General features: G+C 39.5%; 1 long non-coding RNA gene across 1 annotated transcript; it reads left to right on the top strand.

Moving 5' to 3' along the window:
• Nucleotides 1–2906: 2906 nt before the first annotated feature.
• On the top strand, nucleotides 2907–13860 carry LOC147697807 (uncharacterized). Its single transcript, XR_015299163.1, has 9 exons — nucleotides 2907–3028; nucleotides 4269–4390; nucleotides 5629–5750; nucleotides 6989–7110; nucleotides 8351–8471; nucleotides 9712–9833; nucleotides 11074–11195; nucleotides 12436–12556; nucleotides 13797–13860. It is a non-coding gene; the product is annotated as an uncharacterized LOC147697807 (long non-coding RNA).
• Nucleotides 13861–26415: the final 12555 nt, after the last annotated feature.

Raw genomic sequence — 26415 nt, 5'->3', positions numbered from 1 at the left:
GTGCTACAGTTGTTTAGAGAGTGTTAGCAAGTGAGGCGTGGGATTCAATGAAGTATGGGAGGTTAAAATTACAAATAGGGATTTGATTTTCTAATGAGCTGTTGATTTTCACAATAATATAGACTCCATAGTATTGATCTGTTTACCCTTTGTAAAAATTGTGCTAACAGTGGACTTTTCCATCTGCAGATTATACTGAATGGCCAGCAGTGGCAGCGTTTCACCACAGAATTTCTCTGCCTTGCCGAGACTGAAGAAAAAAAAAAAAAGCAAATCTTCCGGCATACGGCATCATTTGACCAAATTATATGGTAAGTAAAACTCACAATCATTCCTTTAGGCATTAAAAAGACGTTCACAGCATTTGAATGTCCTCATTACCTTCTAGTGGGAGCCTGTGCCTGAATATAATTTCTGTCAATATGGAAGTAATATGGCTCACATTGTGTTGGCCATGATAGTAAACAAAAACTGACTGCCTTCAACACTACTAAAGCCTGCTTTAGATCCTGGTGCTAGCACTGTTCCATTTGAGGAATTTGCTGCCTTTGAGTTTGAAATGCACTATCTCACTTTAGAACGATAGTGTTTTCTTCTCACGGAAGGAAGCTCATTTAACCTCTTCCCCTGCACTTTGTATGTTGGTCTCTGATACTCAAGATGGATTGGTATTAAGGATAATCTCTATTTCTGTATCCCCATCCACTTTCAAAAAGGCCCCTATGCTTTGAGTGGTTCAGAGTCCTTTACCATTCCCCCTCCTACTTGCCTTACAAACACAGATAGTAACCTACTGCATACCTTCTGAAATCTCATCCTCCTGTGTGGTCAGCTTCCACAAGGACAAGTGGTCCACTGGTGCTCTGACGTCATAAAGCTAAAGCAAGAATGTTGTCTGACCTGAGGGCCACTCTGTTGCTTAGCAAGCTGACATCATAAAGCAAAAACACGATGTTGTCTGACATGAGGGCCACTCTGTTGCCTATTAATCAGTAGGATACATTCATCTTGGTAATTAAATGAGTAGTAGGGTAGACAGGATGCCCTACTGCAAACTAAGATGTTAAGATGAAAGAAATTGGGGCACTTTCTGAGACTTCTGAATTTGTATGAACGTACGTTTGAGCATAAGAGTCTCAACTTTACTATTGCTGAACTGGTAGGAATTGGCTAAAATGAGGATGGTAAATATTCTATTCATCGTTTTTATTATTTCCATTAACTGTGGCATAACCCTTCCTCTCTCAACTTATCAGCTGGCTTAATTGCTATCGGTGTACCATATCCTAACACAAATGAATTGAGAAGGGTTAACTGCCACTTGTCTGGCAAAAAGATCTATAGATCTATGTCCTAATGTATGTGCTACAGTTGTTTAGAGAGTGTTAGCAAGTGAGGCGTGGGATTCAATGAAGTATGGGAGGTTAAAATTACAAATTGGGATTTGATTTTCTAATGAGCTGTTGATTTTCACAATAATATAGACTCCATAGTATTGATCTGTTTACCCTTTGTAAAAATTGTGCTAACAGTGGACTTTTCCATCTGCAGATTATACTGAATGGCCAGCAGTGGCAGCGTTTCACCACAGAATTTCTCTGCCTTGCCGAGACTGAAGAAAAAAAAAAAAAGCAAATCATACGGCATCATTTGACCAAATTATATGGTAAGTAAAACTCACAATCATTCCTTTAGGCATTAAAAAGACGTTCACAGCATTTGAATGTCCTCATTACCTTCTAGTGGGAGCCTGTGCCTGAATATAATTTCTGTCAATATGGAAGTAATATGGCTCACATTGTGTTGGCCATGATAGTAAACAAAAACTGACTGCCTTCAACACTACTAAAGCCTGCTTTAGATCCTGGTGCTAGCACTGTTCCATTTGAGGAATTTGCTGCCTTTGAGTTTGAAATGCACTATCTCACTTTAGAACGATAGTGTTTTCTTCTCACGGAAGGAAGCTCATTTAACCTCTTCCCCTGCACTTTGTATGTTGGTCTCTGATACTCAAGATGGATTGGTATTAAGGATAATCTCTATTTCTGTATCCCCATCCACTTTCAAAAAGGCCCCTATGCTTTGAGTGGTTCAGAGTCCTTTACCATTCCCCCTCCTACTTGCCTTACAAACACAGATAGTAACCTACTGCATACCTTCTGAAATCTCATCCTCCTGTGTGGTCAGCTTCCACAAGGACAAGTGGTCCACTGGTGCTCTGACGTCATAAAGCTAAAGCAAGAATGTTGTCTGACCTGAGGGCCACTCTGTTGCTTAGCAAGCTGACATCATAAAGCAAAAACACGATGTTGTCTGACATGAGGGCCACTCTGTTGCCTATTAATCAGTAGGATACATTCATCTTGGTAATTAAATGAGTAGTAGGGTAGACAGGATGCCCTACTGCAAACTAAGATGTTAAGATGAAAGAAATTGGGGCACTTTCTGAGACTTCTGAATTTGTATGAACGTACGTTTGAGCATAAGAGTCTCAACTTTACTATTGCTGAACTGGTAGGAATTGGCTAAAATGAGGATGGTAAATATTCTATTCATCGTTTTTATTATTTCCATTAACTGTAGCATAACCCTTCCTCTCTCAACTTATCAGCTGGCTTAATTGCTATCGGTGTACCATATCCTAACACAAATGAATTGAGAAGGGTTAACTGCCACTTGTCTGGCAAAAAGATCTATAGATCTATGTCCTAATGTATGTGCTACAGTTGTTTAGAGAGTGTTAGCAAGTGAGGCGTGGGATTCAATGAAGTATGGGAGGTTAAAATTACAAATAGGGATTTGATTTTCTAATGAGCTGTTGATTTTCACAATAATATAGACTCCATAGTATTGATCTGTTTACCCTTTGTAAAAATTGTGCTAACAGTGGACTTTTCCATCTGCAGATTATACTGAATGGCCAGCAGTGGCAGCGTTTCACCACAGAATTTCTCTGCCTTGCCGAGACTGAAGAAAAAAAAAAAAAGCAAATCTTCCGGCATACGGCATCATTTGACCAAATTATATGGTAAGTAAAACTCACAATCATTCCTTTAGGCATTAAAAAGACGTTCACAGCATTTGAATGTCCTCATTACCTTCTAGTGGGAGCCTGTGCCTGAATATAATTTCTGTCAATATGGAAGTAATATGGCTCACATTGTGTTGGCCATGATAGTAAACAAAAACTGACTGCCTTCAACACTACTAAAGCCTGCTTTAGATCCTGGTGCTAGCACTGTTCCATTTGAGGAATTTGCTGCCTTTGAGTTTGAAATGCACTATCTCACTTTAGAACGATAGTGTTTTCTTCTCACGGAAGGAAGCTCATTTAACCTCTTCCCCTGCACTTTGTATGTTGGTCTCTGATACTCAAGATGGATTGGTATTAAGGATAATCTCTATTTCTGTATCCCCATCCACTTTCAAAAAGGCCCCTATGCTTTGAGTGGTTCAGAGTCCTTTACCATTCCCCCTCCTACTTGCCTTACAAACACAGATAGTAACCTACTGCATACCTTCTGAAATCTCATCCTCCTGTGTGGTCAGCTTCCACAAGGACAAGTGGTCCACTGGTGCTCTGACGTCATAAAGCTAAAGCAAGAATGTTGTCTGACCTGAGGGCCACTCTGTTGCTTAGCAAGCTGACATCATAAAGCAAAAACACGATGTTGTCTGACATGAGGGCCACTCTGTTGCCTATTAATCAGTAGGATACATTCATCTTGGTAATTAAATGAGTAGTAGGGTAGACAGGATGCCCTACTGCAAACTAAGATGTTAAGATGAAAGAAATTGGGGCACTTTCTGAGACTTCTGAATTTGTATGAACGTACGTTTGAGCATAAGAGTCTCAACTTTACTATTGCTGAACTGGTAGGAATTGGCTAAAATGAGGATGGTAAATATTCTATTCATCGTTTTTATTATTTCCATTAACTGTAGCATAACCCTTCCTCTCTCAACTTATCAGCTGGCTTAATTGCTATCGGTGTACCATATCCTAACACAAATGAATTGAGAAGGGTTAACTGCCACTTGTCTGGCAAAAAGATCTATAGATCTATGTCCTAATGTATGTGCTACAGTTGTTTAGAGAGTGTTAGCAAGTGAGGCGTGGGATTCAATGAAGTATGGGAGGTTAAAATTACAAATAGGGATTTGATTTTCTAATGAGCTGTTGATTTTCACAATAATATAGACTCCATAGTATTGATCTGTTTACCCTTTGTAAAAATTGTGCTAACAGTGGACTTTTCCATCTGCAGATTATACTGAATGGCCAGCAGTGGCAGCGTTTCACCACAGAATTTCTCTGCCTTGCCGAGACTGAAGAAAAAAAAAAAAAGCAAATCTTCCGGCATACGGCATCATTTGACCAAATTATATGGTAAGTAAAACTCACAATCATTCCTTTAGGCATTAAAAAGACGTTCACAGCATTTGAATGTCCTCATTACCTTCTAGTGGGAGCCTGTGCCTGAATATAATTTCTGTCAATATGGAAGTAATATGGCTCACATTGTGTTGGCCATGATAGTAAACAAAAACTGACTGCCTTCAACACTACTAAAGCCTGCTTTAGATCCTGGTGCTAGCACTGTTCCATTTGAGGAATTTGCTGCCTTTGAGTTTGAAATGCACTATCTCACTTTAGAACGATAGTGTTTTCTTCTCACGGAAGGAAGCTCATTTAACCTCTTCCCCTGCACTTTGTATGTTGGTCTCTGATACTCAAGATGGATTGGTATTAAGGATAATCTCTATTTCTGTATCCCCATCCACTTTCAAAAAGGCCCCTATGCTTTGAGTGGTTCAGAGTCCTTTACCATTCCCCCTCCTACTTGCCTTACAAACACAGATAGTAACCTACTGCATACCTTCTGAAATCTCATCCTCCTGTGTGGTCAGCTTCCACAAGGACAAGTGGTCCACTGGTGCTCTGACGTCATAAAGCTAAAGCAAGAATGTTGTCTGACCTGAGGGCCACTCTGTTGCTTAGCAAGCTGACATCATAAAGCAAAAACACGATGTTGTCTGACATGAGGGCCACTCTGTTGCCTATTAATCAGTAGGATACATTCATCTTGGTAATTAAATGAGTAGTAGGGTAGACAGGATGCCCTACTGCAAACTAAGATGTTAAGATGAAAGAAATTGGGGCACTTTCTGAGACTTCTGAATTTGTATGAACGTACGTTTGAGCATAAGTCTCAACTTTACTATTGCTGAACTGGTAGGAATTGGCTAAAATGAGGATGGTAAATATTCTATTCATCGTTTTTATTATTTCCATTAACTGTAGCATAACCCTTCCTCTCTCAACTTATCAGCTGGCTTAATTGCTATCGGTGTACCATATCCTAACACAAATGAATTGAGAAGGGTTAACTGCCACTTGTCTGGCAAAAAGATCTATAGATCTATGTCCTAATGTATGTGCTACAGTTGTTTAGAGAGTGTTAGCAAGTGAGGCGTGGGATTCAATGAAGTATGGGAGGTTAAAATTACAAATAGGGATTTGATTTTCTAATGAGCTGTTGATTTTCACAATAATATAGACTCCATAGTATTGATCTGTTTACCCTTTGTAAAAATTGTGCTAACAGTGGACTTTTCCATCTGCAGATTATACTGAATGGCCAGCAGTGGCAGCGTTTCACCACAGAATTTCTCTGCCTTGCCGAGACTGAAGAAAAAAAAAAAAAGCAAATCTTCCGGCATACGGCATCATTTGACCAAATTATATGGTAAGTAAAACTCACAATCATTCCTTTAGGCATTAAAAAGACGTTCACAGCATTTGAATGTCCTCATTACCTTCTAGTGGGAGCCTGTGCCTGAATATAATTTCTGTCAATATGGAAGTAATATGGCTCACATTGTGTTGGCCATGATAGTAAACAAAAACTGACTGCCTTCAACACTACTAAAGCCTGCTTTAGATCCTGGTGCTAGCACTGTTCCATTTGAGGAATTTGCTGCCTTTGAGTTTGAAATGCACTATCTCACTTTAGAACGATAGTGTTTTCTTCTCACGGAAGGAAGCTCATTTAACCTCTTCCCCTGCACTTTGTATGTTGGTCTCTGATACTCAAGATGGATTGGTATTAAGGATAATCTCTATTTCTGTATCCCCATCCACTTTCAAAAAGGCCCCTATGCTTTGAGTGGTTCAGAGTCCTTTACCATTCCCCCTCCTACTTGCCTTACAAACACAGATAGTAACCTACTGCATACCTTCTGAAATCTCATCCTCCTGTGTGGTCAGCTTCCACAAGGACAAGTGGTCCACTGGTGCTCTGACGTCATAAAGCTAAAGCAAGAATGTTGTCTGACCTGAGGGCCACTCTGTTGCTTAGCAAGCTGACATCATAAAGCAAAAACACGATGTTGTCTGACATGAGGGCCACTCTGTTGCCTATTAATCAGTAGGATACATTCATCTTGGTAATTAAATGAGTAGTAGGGTAGACAGGATGCCCTACTGCAAACTAAGATGTTAAGATGAAAGAAATTGGGGCACTTTCTGAGACTTCTGAATTTGTATGAACGTACGTTTGAGCATAAGTCTCAACTTTACTATTGCTGAACTGGTAGGAATTGGCTAAAATGAGGATGGTAAATATTCTATTCATCGTTTTTATTATTTCCATTAACTGTAGCATAACCCTTCCTCTCTCAACTTATCAGCTGGCTTAATTGCTATCGGTGTACCATATCCTAACACAAATGAATTGAGAAGGGTTAACTGCCACTTGTCTGGCAAAAAGATCTATAGATCTATGTCCTAATGTATGTGCTACAGTTGTTTAGAGAGTGTTAGCAAGTGAGGCGTGGGATTCAATGAAGTATGGGAGGTTAAAATTACAAATAGGGATTTGATTTTCTAATGAGCTGTTGATTTTCACAATAATATAGACTCCATAGTATTGATCTGTTTACCCTTTGTAAAAATTGTGCTAACAGTGGACTTTTCCATCTGCAGATTATACTGAATGGCCAGCAGTGGCAGCGTTTCACCACAGAATTTCTCTGCCTTGCCGAGACTGAAGAAAAAAAAAAAAAGCAAATCTTCCGGCATACGGCATCATTTGACCAAATTATATGGTAAGTAAAACTCACAATCATTCCTTTAGGCATTAAAAAGACGTTCACAGCATTTGAATGTCCTCATTACCTTCTAGTGGGAGCCTGTGCCTGAATATAATTTCTGTCAATATGGAAGTAATATGGCTCACATTGTGTTGGCCATGATAGTAAACAAAAACTGACTGCCTTCAACACTACTAAAGCCTGCTTTAGATCCTGGTGCTAGCACTGTTCCATTTGAGGAATTTGCTGCCTTTGAGTTTGAAATGCACTATCTCACTTTAGAACGATAGTGTTTTCTTCTCACGGAAGGAAGCTCATTTAACCTCTTCCCCTGCACTTTGTATGTTGGTCTCTGATACTCAAGATGGATTGGTATTAAGGATAATCTCTATTTCTGTATCCCCATCCACTTTCAAAAAGGCCCCTATGCTTTGAGTGGTTCAGAGTCCTTTACCATTCCCCCTCCTACTTGCCTTACAAACACAGATAGTAACCTACTGCATACCTTCTGAAATCTCATCCTCCTGTGTGGTCAGCTTCCACAAGGACAAGTGGTCCACTGGTGCTCTGACGTCATAAAGCTAAAGCAAGAATGTTGTCTGACCTGAGGGCCACTCTGTTGCTTAGCAAGCTGACATCATAAAGCAAAAACACGATGTTGTCTGACATGAGGGCCACTCTGTTGCCTATTAATCAGTAGGATACATTCATCTTGGTAATTAAATGAGTAGTAGGGTAGACAGGATGCCCTACTGCAAACTAAGATGTTAAGATGAAAGAAATTGGGGCACTTTCTGAGACTTCTGAATTTGTATGAACGTACGTTTGAGCATAAGAGTCTCAACTTTACTATTGCTGAACTGGTAGGAATTGGCTAAAATGAGGATGGTAAATATTCTATTCATCGTTTTTATTATTTCCATTAACTGTAGCATAACCCTTCCTCTCTCAACTTATCAGCTGGCTTAATTGCTATCGGTGTACCATATCCTAACACAAATGAATTGAGAAGGGTTAACTGCCACTTGTCTGGCAAAAAGATCTATAGATCTATGTCCTAATGTATGTGCTACAGTTGTTTAGAGAGTGTTAGCAAGTGAGGCGTGGGATTCAATGAAGTATGGGAGGTTAAAATTACAAATTGGGATTTGATTTTCTAATGAGCTGTTGATTTTCACAATAATATAGACTCCATAGTATTGATCTGTTTACCCTTTGTAAAAATTGTGCTAACAGTGGACTTTTCCATCTGCAGATTATACTGAATGGCCAGCAGTGGCAGCGTTTCACCACAGAATTTCTCTGCCTTGCCGAGACTGAAGAAAAAAAAAAAAGCAAATCTTCCGGCATACGGCATCATTTGACCAAATTATATGGTAAGTAAAACTCACAATCATTCCTTTAGGCATTAAAAAGACGTTCACAGCATTTGAATGTCCTCATTACCTTCTAGTGGGAGCCTGTGCCTGAATATAATTTCTGTCAATATGGAAGTAATATGGCTCACATTGTGTTGGTCATGATAGTAAACAAAAACTGACTGCCTTCAACACTACTAAAGCCTGCTTTAGATCCTGGTGCTAGCACTGTTCCATTTGAGGAATTTGCTGCCTTTGAGTTTGAAATGCACTATCTCACTTTAGAACGATAGTGTTTTCTTCTCACGGAAGGAAGCTCATTTAACCTCTTCCCCTGCACTTTGTATGTTGGTCTCTGATACTCAAGATGGATTGGTATTAAGGATAATCTCTATTTCTGTATCCCCATCCACTTTCAAAAAGGCCCCTATGCTTTGAGTGGTTCAGAGTCCTTTACCATTCCCCCTCCTACTTGCCTTACAAACACAGATAGTAACCTACTGCATACCTTCTGAAATCTCATCCTCCTGTGTGGTCAGCTTCCACAAGGACAAGTGGTCCACTGGTGCTCTGACGTCATAAAGCTAAAGCAAGAATGTTGTCTGACCTGAGGGCCACTCTGTTGCTTAGCAAGCTGACATCATAAAGCAAAAACACGATGTTGTCTGACATGAGGGCCACTCTGTTGCCTATTAATCAGTAGGATACATTCATCTTGGTAATTAAATGAGTAGTAGGGTAGACAGGATGCCCTACTGCAAACTAAGATGTTAAGATGAAAGAAATTGGGGCACTTTCTGAGACTTCTGAATTTGTATGAACGTACGTTTGAGCATAAGAGTCTCAACTTTACTATTGCTGAACTGGTAGGAATTGGCTAAAATGAGGATGGTAAATATTCTATTCATCGTTTTTATTATTTCCATTAACTGTAGCATAACCCTTCCTCTCTCAACTTATCAGCTGGCTTAATTGCTATCGGTGTACCATATCCTAACACAAATGAATTGAGAAGGGTTAACTGCCACTTGTCTGGCAAAAAGATCTATAGATCTATGTCCTAATGTATGTGCTACAGTTGTTTAGAGAGTTTTAGCAAGTGAGGCGTGGGATTCAATGAAGTATGGGAGGTTAAAATTACAAATAGGGATTTGATTTTCTAATGAGCTGTTGATTTTCACAATAATATAGACTCCATAGTATTGATCTGTTTACCCTTTGTAAAAATTGTGCTAACAGTGGACTTTTCCATCTGCAGATTATACTGAATGGCCAGCAGTGGCAGCGTTTCACCACAGAATTTCTCTGCCTTGCCGAGACTGAAGAAAAAAAAAAAAAGCAAATCTTCCGGCATACGGCATCATTTGACCAAATTATATGGTAAGTAAAACTCACAATCATTCCTTTAGGCATTAAAAAGACGTTCACAGCATTTGAATGTCCTCATTACCTTCTAGTGGGAGCCTGTGCCTGAATATAATTTCTGTCAATATGGAAGTAATATGGCTCACATTGTGTTGGTCATGATAGTAAACAAAAACTGACTGCCTTCAACACTACTAAAGCCTGCTTTAGATCCTGGTGCTAGCACTGTTCCATTTGAGGAATTTGCTGCCTTTGAGTTTGAAATGCACTATCTCACTTTAGAACGATAGTGTTTTCTTCTCACGGAAGGAAGCTCATTTAACCTCTTCCCCTGCACTTTGTATGTTGGTCTCTGATACTCAAGATGGATTGGTATTAAGGATAATCTCTATTTCTGTATCCCCATCCACTTTCAAAAAGGCCCCTATGCTTTGAGTGGTTCAGAGTCCTTTACCATTCCCCCTCCTACTTGCCTTACAAACACAGATAGTAACCTACTGCATACCTTCTGAAATCTCATCCTCCTGTGTGGTCAGCTTCCACAAGGACAAGTGGTCCACTGGTGCTCTGACGTCATAAAGCTAAAGCAAGAATGTTGTCTGACCTGAGGGCCACTCTGTTGCTTAGCAAGCTGACATCATAAAGCAAAAACACGATGTTGTCTGACATGAGGGCCACTCTGTTGCCTATTAATCAGTAGGATACATTCATCTTGGTAATTAAATGAGTAGTAGGGTAGACAGGATGCCCTACTGCAAACTAAGATGTTAAGATGAAAGAAATTGGGGCACTTTCTGAGACTTCTGAATTTGTATGAACGTACGTTTGAGCATAAGAGTCTCAACTTTACTATTGCTGAACTGGTAGGAATTGGCTAAAATGAGGATGGTAAATATTCTATTCATCGTTTTTATTATTTCCATTAACTGTAGCATAACCCTTCCTCTCTCAACTTATCAGCTGGCTTAATTGCTATCGGTGTACCATATCCTAACACAAATGAATTGAGAAGGGTTAACTGCCACTTGTCTGGCAAAAAGATCTATAGATCTATGTCCTAATGTATGTGCTACAGTTGTTTAGAGAGTTTTAGCAAGTGAGGCGTGGGATTCAATGAAGTATGGGAGGTTAAAATTACAAATAGGGATTTGATTTTCTAATGAGCTGTTGATTTTCACAATAATATAGACTCCATAGTATTGATCTGTTTACCCTTTGTAAAAATTGTGCTAACAGTGGACTTTTCCATCTGCAGATTATACTGAATGGCCAGCAGTGGCAGCGTTTCACCACAGAATTTCTCTGCCTTGCCGAGACTGAAGAAAAAAAAAAAAAGCAAATCTTCCGGCATACGGCATCATTTGACCAAATTATATGGTAAGTAAAACTCACAATCATTCCTTTAGGCATTAAAAAGACGTTCACAGCATTTGAATGTCCTCATTACCTTCTAGTGGGAGCCTGTGCCTGAATATAATTTCTGTCAATATGGAAGTAATATGGCTCACATTGTGTTGGCCATGATAGTAAACAAAAACTGACTGCCTTCAACACTACTAAAGCCTGCTTTAGATCCTGGTGCTAGCACTGTTCCATTTGAGGAATTTGCTGCCTTTGAGTTTGAAATGCACTATCTCACTTTAGAACGATAGTGTTTTCTTCTCACGGAAGGAAGCTCATTTAACCTCTTCCCCTGCACTTTGTATGTTGGTCTCTGATACTCAAGATGGATTGGTATTAAGGATAATCTCTATTTCTGTATCCCCATCCACTTTCAAAAAGGCCCCTATGCTTTGAGTGGTTCAGAGTCCTTTACCATTCCCCCTCCTACTTGCCTTACAAACACAGATAGTAACCTACTGCATACCTTCTGAAATCTCATCCTCCTGTGTGGTCAGCTTCCACAAGGACAAGTGGTCCACTGGTGCTCTGACGTCATAAAGCTAAAGCAAGAATGTTGTCTGACCTGAGGGCCACTCTGTTGCTTAGCAAGCTGACATCATAAAGCAAAAACACGATGTTGTCTGACATGAGGGCCACTCTGTTGCCTATTAATCAGTAGGATACATTCATCTTGGTAATTAAATGAGTAGTAGGGTAGACAGGATGCCCTACTGCAAACTAAGATGTTAAGATGAAAGAAATTGGGGCACTTTCTGAGACTTCTGAATTTGTATGAACGTACGTTTGAGCATAAGAGTCTCAACTTTACTATTGCTGAACTGGTAGGAATTGGCTAAAATGAGGATGGTAAATATTCTATTCATCGTTTTTATTATTTCCATTAACTGTAGCATAACCCTTCCTCTCTCAACTTATCAGCTGGCTTAATTGCTATCGGTGTACCATATCCTAACACAAATGAATTGAGAAGGGTTAACTGCCACTTGTCTGGCAAAAAGATCTATAGATCTATGTCCTAATGTATGTGCTACAGTTGTTTAGAGAGTGTTAGCAAGTGAGGCGTGGGATTCAATGAAGTATGGGAGGTTAAAATTACAAATTGGGATTTGATTTTCTAATGAGCTGTTGATTTTCACAATAATATAGACTCCATAGTATTGATCTGTTTACCCTTTGTAAAAATTGTGCTAACAGTGGACTTTTCCATCTGCAGATTATACTGAACGGCCAGCAGTGGCAGCGTTTCACCACAGAATTTCTCTGCCTTGCCGAGACTGAAGAAAAAAAAAAAAGCAAATCTTCCGGCATACGGCATCATTTGACCAAATTATATGGTAAGTAAAACTCACAATCATTCCTTTAGGCATTAAAAAGACGTTCACAGCATTTGAATGTCCTCATTACCTTCTAGTGGGAGCCTGTGCCTGAATATAATTTCTGTCAATATGGAAGTAATATGGCTCACATTGTGTTGGTCATGATAGTAAACAAAAACTGACTGCCTTCAACACTACTAAAGCCTGCTTTAGATCCTGGTGCTAGCACTGTTCCATTTGAGGAATTTGCTGCCTTTGAGTTTGAAATGCACTATCTCACTTTAGAACGATAGTGTTTTCTTCTCACGGAAGGAAGCTCATTTAACCTCTTCCCCTGCACTTTGTATGTTGGTCTCTGATACTCAAGATGGATTGGTATTAAGGATAATCTCTATTTCTGTATCCCCATCCACTTTCAAAAAGGCCCCTATGCTTTGAGTGGTTCAGAGTCCTTTACCATTCCCCCTCCTACTTGCCTTACAAACACAGATAGTAACCTACTGCATACCTTCTGAAATCTCATCCTCCTGTGTGGTCAGCTTCCACAAGGACAAGTGGTCCACTGGTGCTCTGACGTCATAAAGCTAAAGCAAGAATGTTGTCTGACCTGAGGGCCACTCTGTTGCTTAGCAAGCTGACATCATAAAGCAAAAACACGATGTTGTCTGACATGAGGGCCACTCTGTTGCCTATTAATCAGTAGGATACATTCATCTTGGTAATTAAATGAGTAGTAGGGTAGACAGGATGCCCTACTGCAAACTAAGATGTTAAGATGAAAGAAATTGGGGCACTTTCTGAGACTTCTGAATTTGTATGAACGTACGTTTGAGCATAAGAGTCTCAACTTTACTATTGCTGAACTGGTAGGAATTGGCTAAAATGAGGATGGTAAATATTCTATTCATCGTTTTTATTATTTCCATTAACTGTAGCATAACTCTTCCTCTCTCAACTTATCAGCTGGCTTAATTGCTATCGGTGTACCATATCCTAACACAAATGAATTGAGAAGGGTTAACTGCCACTTGTCTGGCAAAAAGATCTATAGATCTATGTCCTAATGTATGTGCTACAGTTGTTTAGAGAGTGTTAGCAAGTGAGGCGTGGGATTCAATGAAGTATGGGAGGTTAAAATTACAAATTGGGATTTGATTTTCTAATGAGCTGTTGATTTTCACAATAATATAGACTCCATAGTATTGATCTGTTTACCCTTTGTAAAAATTGTGCTAACAGTGGACTTTTCCATCTGCAGATTATACTGAATGGCCAGCAGTGGCAGCGTTTCACCACAGAATTTCTCTGCCTTGCCGAGACTGAAGAAAAAAAAAAAAGCAAATCTTCCGGCATACGGCATCATTTGACCAAATTATATGGTAAGTAAAACTCACAATCATTCCTTTAGGCATTAAAAAGACGTTCACAGCATTTGAATGTCCTCATTACCTTCTAGTGGGAGCCTGTGCCTGAATATAATTTCTGTCAATATGGAAGTAATATGGCTCACATTGTGTTGGTCATGATAGTAAACAAAAACTGACTGCCTTCAACACTACTAAAGCCTGCTTTAGATCCTGGTGCTAGCACTGTTCCATTTGAGGAATTTGCTGCCTTTGAGTTTGAAATGCACTATCTCACTTTAGAACGATAGTGTTTTCTTCTCACGGAAGGAAGCTCATTTAACCTCTTCCCCTGCACTTTGTATGTTGGTCTCTGATACTCAAGATGGATTGGTATTAAGGATAATCTCTATTTCTGTATCCCCATCCACTTTCAAAAAGGCCCCTATGCTTTGAGTGGTTCAGAGTCCTTTACCATTCCCCCTCCTACTTGCCTTACAAACACAGATAGTAACCTACTGCATACCTTCTGAAATCTCATCCTCCTGTGTGGTCAGCTTCCACAAGGACAAGTGGTCCACTGGTGCTCTGACGTCATAAAGCTAAAGCAAGAATGTTGTCTGACCTGAGGGCCACTCTGTTGCTTAGCAAGCTGACATCATAAAGCAAAAACACGATGTTGTCTGACATGAGGGCCACTCTGTTGCCTATTAATCAGTAGGATACATTCATCTTGGTAATTAAATGAGTAGTAGGGTAGACAGGATGCCCTACTGCAAACTAAGATGTTAAGATGAAAGAAATTGGGGCACTTTCTGAGACTTCTGAATTTGTATGAACGTACGTTTGAGCATAAGAGTCTCAACTTTACTATTGCTGAACTGGTAGGAATTGGCTAAAATGAGGATGGTAAATATTCTATTCATCGTTTTTATTATTTCCATTAACTGTAGCATAACCCTTCCTCTCTCAACTTATCAGCTGGCTTAATTGCTATCGGTGTACCATATCCTAACACAAATGAATTGAGAAGGGTTAACTGCCACTTGTCTGGCAAAAAGATCTATAGATCTATGTCCTAATGTATGTGCTACAGTTGTTTAGAGAGTGTTAGCAAGTGAGGCGTGGGATTCAATGAAGTATGGGAGGTTAAAATTACAAATTGGGATTTGATTTTCTAATGAGCTGTTGATTTTCACAATAATATAGACTCCATAGTATTGATCTGTTTAACCTTTGTAAAAATTGTGCTAACAGTGGACTTTTCCATCTGCAGATTATACTGAATGGCCAGCAGTGGCAGCGTTTCACCACAGAATTTCTCTGCCTTGCCGAGACTGAAGAAAAAAAAAAAAGCAAATCTTCCGGCATACGGCATCATTTGACCAAATTATATGGTAAGTAAAACTCACAATCATTCCTTTAGGCATTAAAAAGACGTTCACAGCATTTGAATGTCCTCATTACCTTCTAGTGGGAGCCTGTGCCTGAATATAATTTCTGTCAATATGGAAGTAATATGGCTCACATTGTGTTGGTCATGATAGTAAACAAAAACTGACTGCCTTCAACACTACTAAAGCCTGCTTTAGATCCTGGTGCTAGCACTGTTCCATTTGAGGAATTTGCTGCCTTTGAGTTTGAAATGCACTATCTCACTTTAGAACGATAGTGTTTTCTTCTCACGGAAGGAAGCTCATTTAACCTCTTCCCCTGCACTTTGTATGTTGGTCTCTGATACTCAAGATGGATTGGTATTAAGGATAATCTCTATTTCTGTATCCCCATCCACTTTCAAAAAGGCCCCTATGCTTTGAGTGGTTCAGAGTCCTTTACCATTCCCCCTCCTACTTGCCTTACAAACACAGATAGTAACCTACTGCATACCTTCTGAAATCTCATCCTCCTGTGTGGTCAGCTTCCACAAGGACAAGTGGTCCACTGGTGCTCTGACGTCATAAAGCTAAAGCAAGAATGTTGTCTGACCTGAGGGCCACTCTGTTGCTTAGCAAGCTGACATCATAAAGCAAAAACACGATGTTGTCTGACATGAGGGCCACTCTGTTGCCTATTAATCAGTAGGATACATTCATCTTGGTAATTAAATGAGTAGTAGGGTAGACAGGATGCCCTACTGCAAACTAAGATGTTAAGATGAAAGAAATTGGGGCACTTTCTGAGACTTCTGAATTTGTATGAACGTACGTTTGAGCATAAGAGTCTCAACTTTACTATTGCTGAACTGGTAGGAATTGGCTAAAATGAGGATGGTAAATATTCTATTCATCGTTTTTATTATTTCCATTAACTGTAGCATAACCCTTCCTCTCTCAACTTATCAGCTGGCTTAATTGCTATCGGTGTACCATATCCTAACACAAATGAATTGAGAAGGGTTAACTGCCACTTGTCTGGCAAAAAGATCTATAGATCTATGTCCTAATGTATGTGCTACAGTTGTTTAGAGAGTTTTAGCAAGTGAGGCGTGGGATTCAATGAAGTATGGGAGGTTAAAATTACAAATAGGGATTTGATTTTCTAATGAGCTGTTGATTTTCACAATAATATAGACTCCATAGTATTGATCTGTTTACCCTTTGTAAAAATTGTGCTAACAGTGGACTTTTCCATCTGCAGATTATACTGAATGGCCAGCAGTGGCAGCGTTTCACCACAGAATTTCTCTGCCTTGCCGAGACTGAAGAAAAAAAAAAAAGCAAATCTTCCGGCATACGGCATCATTTGACCAAATTATATGGTAAGTAAAACTCACAATCATTCCTTTAGGCATTAAAAAGACGTTCACAGCATTTGAATGTCCTTATTACCTTCTAGTGGGAGCCTGTGCCTGAATATAATTTCTGTCAATATGGAAGTAATATGGCTCACATTGTGTTGGCCATGATAGTAAACAAAAACTGACTGCCTTCAACACTACTAAAGCCTGCTTTAGATCCTGGTGCTAGCACTGTTCCATTTGAGGAATTTGCTGCCTTTGAGTTTGAAATGCACTATCTCACTTTAGAACGATAGTGTTTTCTTCTCACGGAAGGAAGCTCATTTAACCTCTTCCCCTGCACTTTGTATGTTGGTCTCTGATACTCAAGATGGATTGGTATTAAGGATAATCTCTATTTCTGTATCCCCATCCACTTTCAAAAAGGCCCCTATGCTTTGAGTGGTTCAGAGTCCTTTACCATTCCCCCTCCTACTTGCCTTACAAACACAGATAGTAACCTACTGCATACCTTCTGAAATCTCATCCTCCTGTGTGGTCAGCTTCCACAAGGACAAGTGGTCCACTGGTGCTCTGACGTCATAAAGCTAAAGCAAGAATGTTGTCTGACCTGAGGGCCACTCTGTTGCTTAGCAAGCTGACATCATAAAGCAAAAACACGATGTTGTCTGACATGAGGGCCACTCTGTTGCCTATTAATCAGTAGGATACATTCATCTTGGTAATTAAATGAGTAGTAGGGTAGACAGGATGCCCTACTGCAAACTAAGATGTTAAGATGAAAGAAATTGGGGCACTTTCTGAGACTTCTGAATTTGTATGAACGTACGTTTGAGCATAAGAGTCTCAACTTTACTATTGCTGAACTGGTAGGAATTGGCTAAAATGAGGATGGTAAATATTCTATTCATCGTTTTTATTATTTCCATTAACTGTAGCATAACCCTTCCTCTCTCAACTTATCAGCTGGCTTAATTGCTATCGGTGTACCATATCCTAACACAAATGAATTGAGAAGGGTTAACTGCCACTTGTCTGGCAAAAAGATCTATAGATCTATGTCCTAATGTATGTGCTACAGTTGTTTAGAGAGTGTTAGCAAGTGAGGCGTGGGATTCAATGAAGTATGGGAGGTTAAAATTACAAATTGGGATTTGATTTTCTAATGAGCTGTTGATTTTCACAATAATATAGAGTCCATAGTATTGATCTGTTTACCCTTTGTAAAAATTGTGCTAACAGTGGACTTTTCCATCTGCAGATTATACTGAATGGCCAGCAGTGGCAGCGTTTCACCACAGAATTTCTCTGCCTTGCCGAGACTGAAGAAAAAAAAAAAAGCAAATCTTCCGGCATACGGCATCATTTGACCAAATTATATGGTAAGTAAAACTCATAATCATTCCTTTAGGCATTAAAAAGACGTTCACAGCATTTGAATGTCCTCATTACCTTCTAGTGGGAGCCTGTGCCTGAATATAATTTCTGTCAATATGGAAGTAATATGGCTCACATTGTGTTGGTCATGATGGTAAATAAAAACTGACTGCCTTCAACACTACTAAAGCCTGCTTTAGATCCTGGTGCTAGCACTGTTCCATTTGAGGAATTTGCTGCCTTTGAGTTTGAAATGCACTATCTCACTTTAGAACGATAGTGTTTTCTTCTCACGGAAGGAAGCTCATTTAACCTCTTCCCCTGCACTTTGTATGTTGGTCTCTGATACTCAAGATGGATTGGTATTAAGGATAATCTCTATTTCTGTATCCCCATCCACTTTCAAAAAGGCCCCTATGCTTTGAGTGGTTCAGAGTCCTTTACCATTCCCCCTCCTACTTGCCTTACAAACACAGATAGTAACCTACTGCATACCTTCTGAAATATCATCCTCCTGTGTGGTCAGCTTCCACAAGGACAAGTGGTCCACTGGTGCTCTGACGTCATAAAGCTAAAGCAAGAATGTTGTCTGACCTGAGTGCCACTCTGTTGCTTAGCAAGCTGACATCATAAAGCAAAAACAAGATGTTGTCTGACATGAGGGCCACTCTGTTGCCTATTAATCAGTAGGATACATTCATCTTGGTAATTAAATGAGGAGTAGGGTAGACAGGATGCCCTACTGCAAACTAAGATGTTAAGATGAAAGAAATTGGGGCACTTTCTGAGACTTCTGAATTTGTATGAACGTACGTTTGAGCATAAGAGTCTCAACTTTACTATTGCTGAACTGGTAGGAATTGGCTAAAATGAGGATGGTAAATATTCTATTCATCGTTTTTATCATTTCCATTAACTGTAGCATAACCCTTCCTCTCTCAACTTATCAGTTGGCTTAATTGCTATCGGTGTACCATATCCTAACACAAATGAATTCAGAAGGGTTAACTGCCACTTGTCTGGCAAAAAGATCAATAGATCTATGTCCTAATGTATGTGCTACAGTTGTTTAGAGAGTGTTAGCAAGTGAGGCGTGGGATTCAATGAAGTATGGGAGGTTAAAATTACAAATTGGGATTTGATTTTCTAATGAGCTGTTGATTTTCACAATAATGTAGACTCCATAGTATTGATCTGTTTACCCTTTGTAAAAATTGTGCTAACAGTGGACTTTTCCATCTGCAGATTATACTGAATGGCCAGCAGTGGCAGCGTTTCACCACAGAATTTCTCTGCCTTGCCGAGACTGAAGAAAAAAAAAAAAAAGCAAATCTTCCGGCATACGGCATCATTTGACCAAATTATATGGTAAGTAAAACTCACAATCATTCCTTTAGGCATTAAAAAGACGTTCACAGCATTTGAATGTCCTCATTACCTTCTAGTGGGAGCCTGTGCCTGAATATAATTTCTGTCAATATGGAAGTAATATGGCTCACATTGTGTTGGTCATGATAGTAAACAAAAACTGACTGCCTTCAACACTACTAAAGCCTGCTTTAGATCCTGGTGCTAGCACTGTTCCATTTGAGGAATTTGCTGCCTTTGAGTTTGAAATGCACTATCTCACTTTAGAACAATAGTGTTTTCTTCTCACGGAAGGAAGTTCATTTAACCTCTTCCCCTGCACTTTGTATGTTGGTCTCTGATACTCAAGATGGATTGGTATTAAGGATAATCTCTATTTCTGTATCCCCATCCACTTTCAAAAAGGCCCCTATGCTTTGAGTGGTTCAGAGTCCTTTACCATTCCCCCTCCTACTTGCCTTACAAACACAGATAGTAACCTACTGCATACCTTCTGAAATCTCATCCTCCTGTGTGGTCAGCTTCCACAAGGACAAGTGGTCCACTGGTGCTCTGACGTCATAAAGCTAAAGCAAGAATGTTGTCTGACCTGAGGGCCACTCTGTTGCTTAGCAAGCTGACATCATAAAGCAAAAACACGATGTTGTCTGACATGAGGGCCACTCTGTTGCCTATTAATCAGTAGCATACATTCATCTTGGTAATTAAATGAGTAGTAGGGTAGACAGGATGCCCTACTGCAAACTAAGATGTTAAGATGAAAGAAATTGGGGCACTTTCTGAGACTTCTGAATTTGTATGAACGTACGTTTGAGCATAAGAGTCTCAACTTTACTATTGCTGAACTGGTAGGAATTGGCTAAAATGAGGATGGTAAATATTCTATTCATCGTTTTTATTATTTCCATTAACTGTAGCATAACCCTTCCTCTCTCAACTTATCAGCTGGCTTAATTGCTATCGGTGTACCATATCCTAACACAAATGAATTGAGAAGGGTTAACTGCCACTTGTCTGGCAAAAATATCTATAGATCTATGTCCTAATGTATGTGCTACAGTTGTTTAGAGAGTGTTAGCAAGTGAGGCGTGGGATTCAATGAAGTATGGGAGGTTAAAATTACAAATTGGGATTTGATTTTCTAATGAGCTGTTGATTTTCACAATAATATAGACTCCATAGTATTGATCTGTTTACCCTTTGTAAAAATTGTGCGAACAGTGGACTTTTCCATCTGCAGATTATACTGAATGGCCAGCAGTGGCAGCGTTTCACCACAGAATTTCTCTGCCTTGCCGAGACTGAAGAAAAAAAAAAAAGCAAATCTTCCGGCATACGGCATCATTTGACCAAATTATATGGTAAGTAAAACTCACAATCATTCCTTTAGGCATTAAAAAGACGTTCACAGCATTTGAATGTCCTCATTACCTTCTAGTGGGAGCCTGTGCCTGAATATAATTTCTGTCAATATGGAAGTAATATGGCTCACATTGTGTTGGTCATGATAGTAAACAAAAACTGACTGCCTTCAACACTACTAAAGCCTGCTTTAGATCCTGGTGCTAGCACTGTTCCATTTGAGGAATTTGCTGCCTTTGAGTTTGAAATGCACTATCTCACTTTAGAACGATAGTGTTTTCTTCTCACGGAAGGAAGCTCATTTAACCTCTTCCCCTGCACTTTGTATGTTGGTCTCTGATACTCAAGATGGATTGGTATTAAGGATAATCTCTATTTCTGTATCCCCATCCACTTTCAAAAAGGCCCCTATGCTTTGAGTGGTTCAGAGTCCTTTACCATTCCCCCTCCTACTTGCCTTACAAACACAGATAGTAACCTACTGCATACCTTCTGAAATCTCATCCTCCTGTGTGGTCAGCTTCCACAAGGACAAGTGGTCCACTGGTGCTCTGACGTCATAAAGCTAAAGCAAGAATGTTGTCTGACCTGAGGGCCACTCTGTTGCTTAGCAAGCTGACATCATAAAGCAAAAACACGATGTTGTCTGACATGAGGGCTACTCTGTTGCCTATTAATCAGTAGGATACATTCATCTTGGTAATTAAATGAGTAGTAGGGTAGACAGGATGCCCTACTGCAAACTAAGATGTTAAGATGAAAGAAATTGGGGCACTTTCTGAGACTTCTGAATTTGTATGAACGTACGTTTGAGCATAAGAGTCTCAACTTTACTATTGCTGAACTGGTAGGAATTGGCTAAAATGAGGATGGTAAATATTCTATTCATCGTTTTTATTATTTCCATTAACTGTAGCATAACCCTTCCTCTCTCAACTTATCAGCTGGCTTAATTGCTATCGGTGTACCATATCCTAACACAAATGAATTGAGAAGGGTTAACTGCCACTTGTCTGGCAAAAAGATCTATAGATCTATGTCCTAATGTATGTGCTACAGTTGTTTAGAGAGTGTTAGCAAGTGAGGCGTGGGATTCAATGAAGTATGGGAGGTTAAAATTACAAATTGGGATTTGATTTTCTAATGAGCTGTTGATTTTCACAATAATATAGAGTCCATAGTATTGATCTGTTTACCCTTTGTAAAAATTGTGCTAACAGTGGACTTTTCCATCTGCAGATTATACTGAATGGCCAGCAGTGGCAGCGTTTCACCACAGAATTTCTCTGCCTTGCCGAGACTGAAGAAAAAAAAAAAAGCAAATCTTCCGGCATACGGCATCATTTGACCAAATTATATGGTAAGTAAAACTCACAATCATTCCTTTAGGCATTAAAAAGACGTTCACAGCATTTGAATGTCCTCATTACCTTCTAGTGGGAGCCTGTGCCTGAATATAATTTCTGTCAATATGGAAGTAATATGGCTCACATTGTGTTGGTCATGATAGTAAACAAAAACTGACTGCCTTCAACACTACTAAAGCCTGCTTTAGATCCTGGTGCTAGCACTGTTCCATTTGAGGAATTTGCTGCCTTTGAGTTTGAAATGCACTATCTCACTTTAGAACGATAGTGTTTTCTTCTCACGGAAGGAAGCTCATTTAACCTCTTCCCCTGCACTTTGTATGTTGGTCTCTGATACTCAAGATGGATTGGTATTAAGGATAATCTCTATTTCTGTATCCCCATCCACTTTCAAAAAGGCCCCTATGCTTTGAGTGGTTCAGAGTCCTTTACCATTCCCCCTCCTACTTGCCTTACAAACACAGATAGTAACCTACTGCATACCTTCTGAAATCTCATCCTCCTGTGTGGTCAGCTTCCACAAGGACAAGTGGTCCACTGGTGCTCTGACGTCATAAAGATAAAGCAAGAATGTTGTCTGACCTGAGGGCCACTCTGTTGCTTAGCAAGCTGACATCATAAAGCAAAAACAAGATGTTGTCTGACATGAGGGCCACTCTGTTGCCTATTAATCAGTAGGATACATTCATCTTGGTAATTAAATGAGGAGTAGGGTAGACAGGATGCCCTACTGCAAACTAAGATGTTAAGATGAAAGAAATTGGGGCACTTTCTGAGACTTCTGAATTTGTATGAACGTACGTTTGAGCATAAGTCTCAACTTTACTATTGCTGAACTGGTAGGAATTGGCTAAAATGAGGATGGTAAATATTCTATTCATCGTTTTTATTATTTCCATTAACTGTAGCATAACCCTTCCTCTCTCAACTTATCAGCTGGCTTAATTGCTATCGGTGTACCATATCCTAACACAAATGAATTGAGAAGGGTTCACTGCCACTTGTCTAGCAAAAAGATCTATAGATCTATGTCCTAATGTATGTGCTACAGTTGTTTAGAGAGTGTTAGCAAGTGAGGCAAGGGATTCAAAGAAGTATGGGAGGTTAAAATTACAAATTGGAATTTGATTTTCTAATGAGCTGTTGATTTTCACAATAATATAGACTCCATAGTATTGATCTGTTTACCCTTTGTAAAAATTGTGCTAACAGTGGACTTTTCCATCTGCAGATTATACTGAATGGCCAGCAGTGGAAGTGTTTCACCACAGAATTTCTCTGCCTTGCTGAGACTGAAGAAAAACAAAAAGCAAGTCTTCCGGCATACGGCATCATTTGACCAAATTACATGGTAAGTAAAACTCACAATCATTCCTTTAGGCATTAAAAAGACGTTCACAGCATTTGAATGTCCTCATTACCTTCTAGTGGGAGCCTGTGCCTGAATATAATTTCTGTCAATATGGAAGTAATATGGCTCACATTGTGTTGGTCATGATAGTAAACAAAAACTGACTGCCTTCAACACTACTAAAGCCTGCTTTAGATCCTGGTGCTAGCACTGTTCCATTTGAGGAATTTGCTGCCTTTGAGTTTGAAATGCACTATCTCACTTTAGAACGATAGTGTTTTCTTCTCACGGAAGGAAGCTCATTTAACCTCTTCCCCTGCACTTTGTATGTTGGTCTCTGATACTCAAGATGGATTGGTATTAAGGATAATCTCTATTTCTTTATCCCCATCCACTTTCAAAAAGGACCCTATGCTTTGAGTGGTTCAGAGTCCTTTACCAGTCCCCCTCCTACTTGCCTTACAAACACAGATAGTAACCTACTGCATACCTTCTGAAATCTCATCCTCCTGTGTGGTCAGCTTCCACAAGGACAAGTGGTCCACTGGTGCTCTGACGTCATAAAGCTAAAGCAAGAATGTTGTCTGACCTGGGGGCCACTCTGTTGCTTAGCAAGCTGACATCATAAAGCAAAAACAAGATGTTGTCTGACATGAGGGCCACTCTGTTGCCTATTAATCAGTAGGATACATTCATCTTGGTAATTAAATGAGGAGTAGGGTAGACAGGATGCCCTACTGCAAACTAAGATGTTAAGATGAAAGAAATTGGGGCACTTTCTGAGACTTCTGAATTTGTATGAACGTACGTTTGAGCATAAGAGTCTCAACTTTACTATTGCTGAACTGGTAGGAATTGGCTAAAATGAGGATGGTAAATATTCTATTCATCGTTTTTATTATTTCCATTAACTGTAGCATAACCCTTCCTCTCTCAACTTATCAGTTGGCTTAATTGCTATCGGTGTACCATATCCTAACACAAATGAATTGAGAAGGGTTAACTGCCACTTGTCTGGCAAAAAGATCTATAGATCTATGTCCTAATGTATGTGCTACAGTTGTTTAGAGAGTGTTAGCAAGTGAGGCAAGGGATTCAAAGAAGTATGGGAGGTTAAAATTACAAATTGGAATTTGATTTTCTAATGAGCTGTTGATTTTCACAATAATATAGACTCCATAGTATTGATCTGTTTACCCTTTGTAAAAATTGTGCTAACAGTGGACTTTTCCATCTGCAGATTATACTGAATGGCCAGCAGTGGAAGTGTTTCACCACAGAATTTCTCTGCCTTGCCGAGACTGAAGAAAAAAAAAGCAAGTCTTGCGGCATACGGCATCATTTGACCAAATTATATGGTAAGTAAAACTCACAATCATTCCTTTAGGCATTAAAAAGACGTTCACAGCATTTGAATGTCCTCATTACCTTCTAGTGGGAGCCTGTGCCTGAATATAATTTCTGTCAATATGGAAGTAATATGGCTCACATTGTGTTGGTCATGATAGTAAACAAAAACTGACTGCCTTCAACACTACTTAAGCCTGCTTTAGATCCTGGTGCTAGCACTGTTCCATTTGAGGAATTTGCTGCCTTTGAGTTTGAAATGCACTATCTCACTTTAGAACGATAGTGTTTTCTTCTCACGGAAGGAAGCTCATTTAACCTCTTCCCCTGCACTTTGTATGTTGGTCTCTGATACTCAAGATGGATTGGTATTAAGGATAATCTCTATTTCTTTATCCCCATCCACTTTCAAAAAGGACCCTATGCTTTGAGTGGTTCAGAGTCCTTTACCATTCCCCCTCCTACTTGCCTTACAAACACAGATAGTAACCTACTGCATACCTTCTGAAATCTCATCCTCCTGTGTGGTCAGCTTCCACAAGGACAAGTGGTCCACTGGTGCTCTGACGTCATAAAGCTAAAGCAAGAATGTTGTCTGACCTGGGGGCCACTCTGTTGCTTAGCAAGCTGACATCATAAAGCAAAAACAAGATGTTGTCTGACATGAGGGCCACTCTGTTGCCTATTAATCAGTAGGATACATTCATCTTGGTAATTAAATGAGGAGTAGGGTAGACAGGAAGCCCTACTGCAAACTAAGATGTTAAGATGAAAGAAATTGGGGCACTTTCTGAGACTTCTGAATTTGTATGAACGTACGTTTGAGCATAAGAGTCTCAACTTTACTATTGCTGAACTGGTAGGAATTGGCTAAAATGAGGATGGTAAATATTCTATTCATCGTTTTTATTATTTCCATTAACTGTAGCATAACCCTTCCTCTCTCAACTTATCAGTTGGCTTAATTGCTATCGGTGTACCATATCCGAACACAAATGAATTGAGAAGGGTTAACTGCCACTTGTCTGGCAAAAAGATCTATAGATCTATGTCCTAATGTATGTGCTACAGTTGTTTAGAGAGTGTTAGCAAGTGAGGCGTGGGATTCAATGAAGTATGGGAGGTTAAAATTACAAATTGGGATTTGATTTTCTAATGAGCTGTTGATTTTCACAATAATATAGACTTCATAGTATTGATCTGTTTACCCTTTGTAAAAATTGTGCTAACAGTGGACTTTTCCATCTGCAGATTATACTGAATGGCCAGCAGTGGCAGCGTTTCACCACAGAATTTCTCTGCCTTGCCGAGACTGAAGAAAAAAAAAAAAGCAAATCTTCCGGCATACGGCATCATTTGACCAAAATATATGGTAAGTAAAACTCACAATCATTCCTTTAGGCATTAAAAAGACGTTCACAGCATTTGAATGTCATCATTACCTTCTAGTGGGAGCCTGTGCCTGATTATAATTTCTGTCAATATGGAAATAATATGGCTCACATTGTGTTGGTCATGATAGTAAACAAAAACTGACTGCCTTCAACACTACTAAAGCCTGCTTTAGATCCTGGTGCGAGCACTGTTCCATTTGAGGAATATGCTGCCTTTGAGTTTGAAATGCA

The sequence above is a fragment of the Lissotriton vulgaris genome, chromosome 8, assembly GCF_964263255.1.
Source record: "Lissotriton vulgaris chromosome 8, aLisVul1.2, whole genome shotgun sequence".
NCBI lineage: Eukaryota > Metazoa > Chordata > Amphibia > Caudata > Salamandridae > Lissotriton > Lissotriton vulgaris.
Note: the sequence above shows the minus strand (reverse complement) of the source record. Positions and strands in the feature narration are given on the sequence as shown.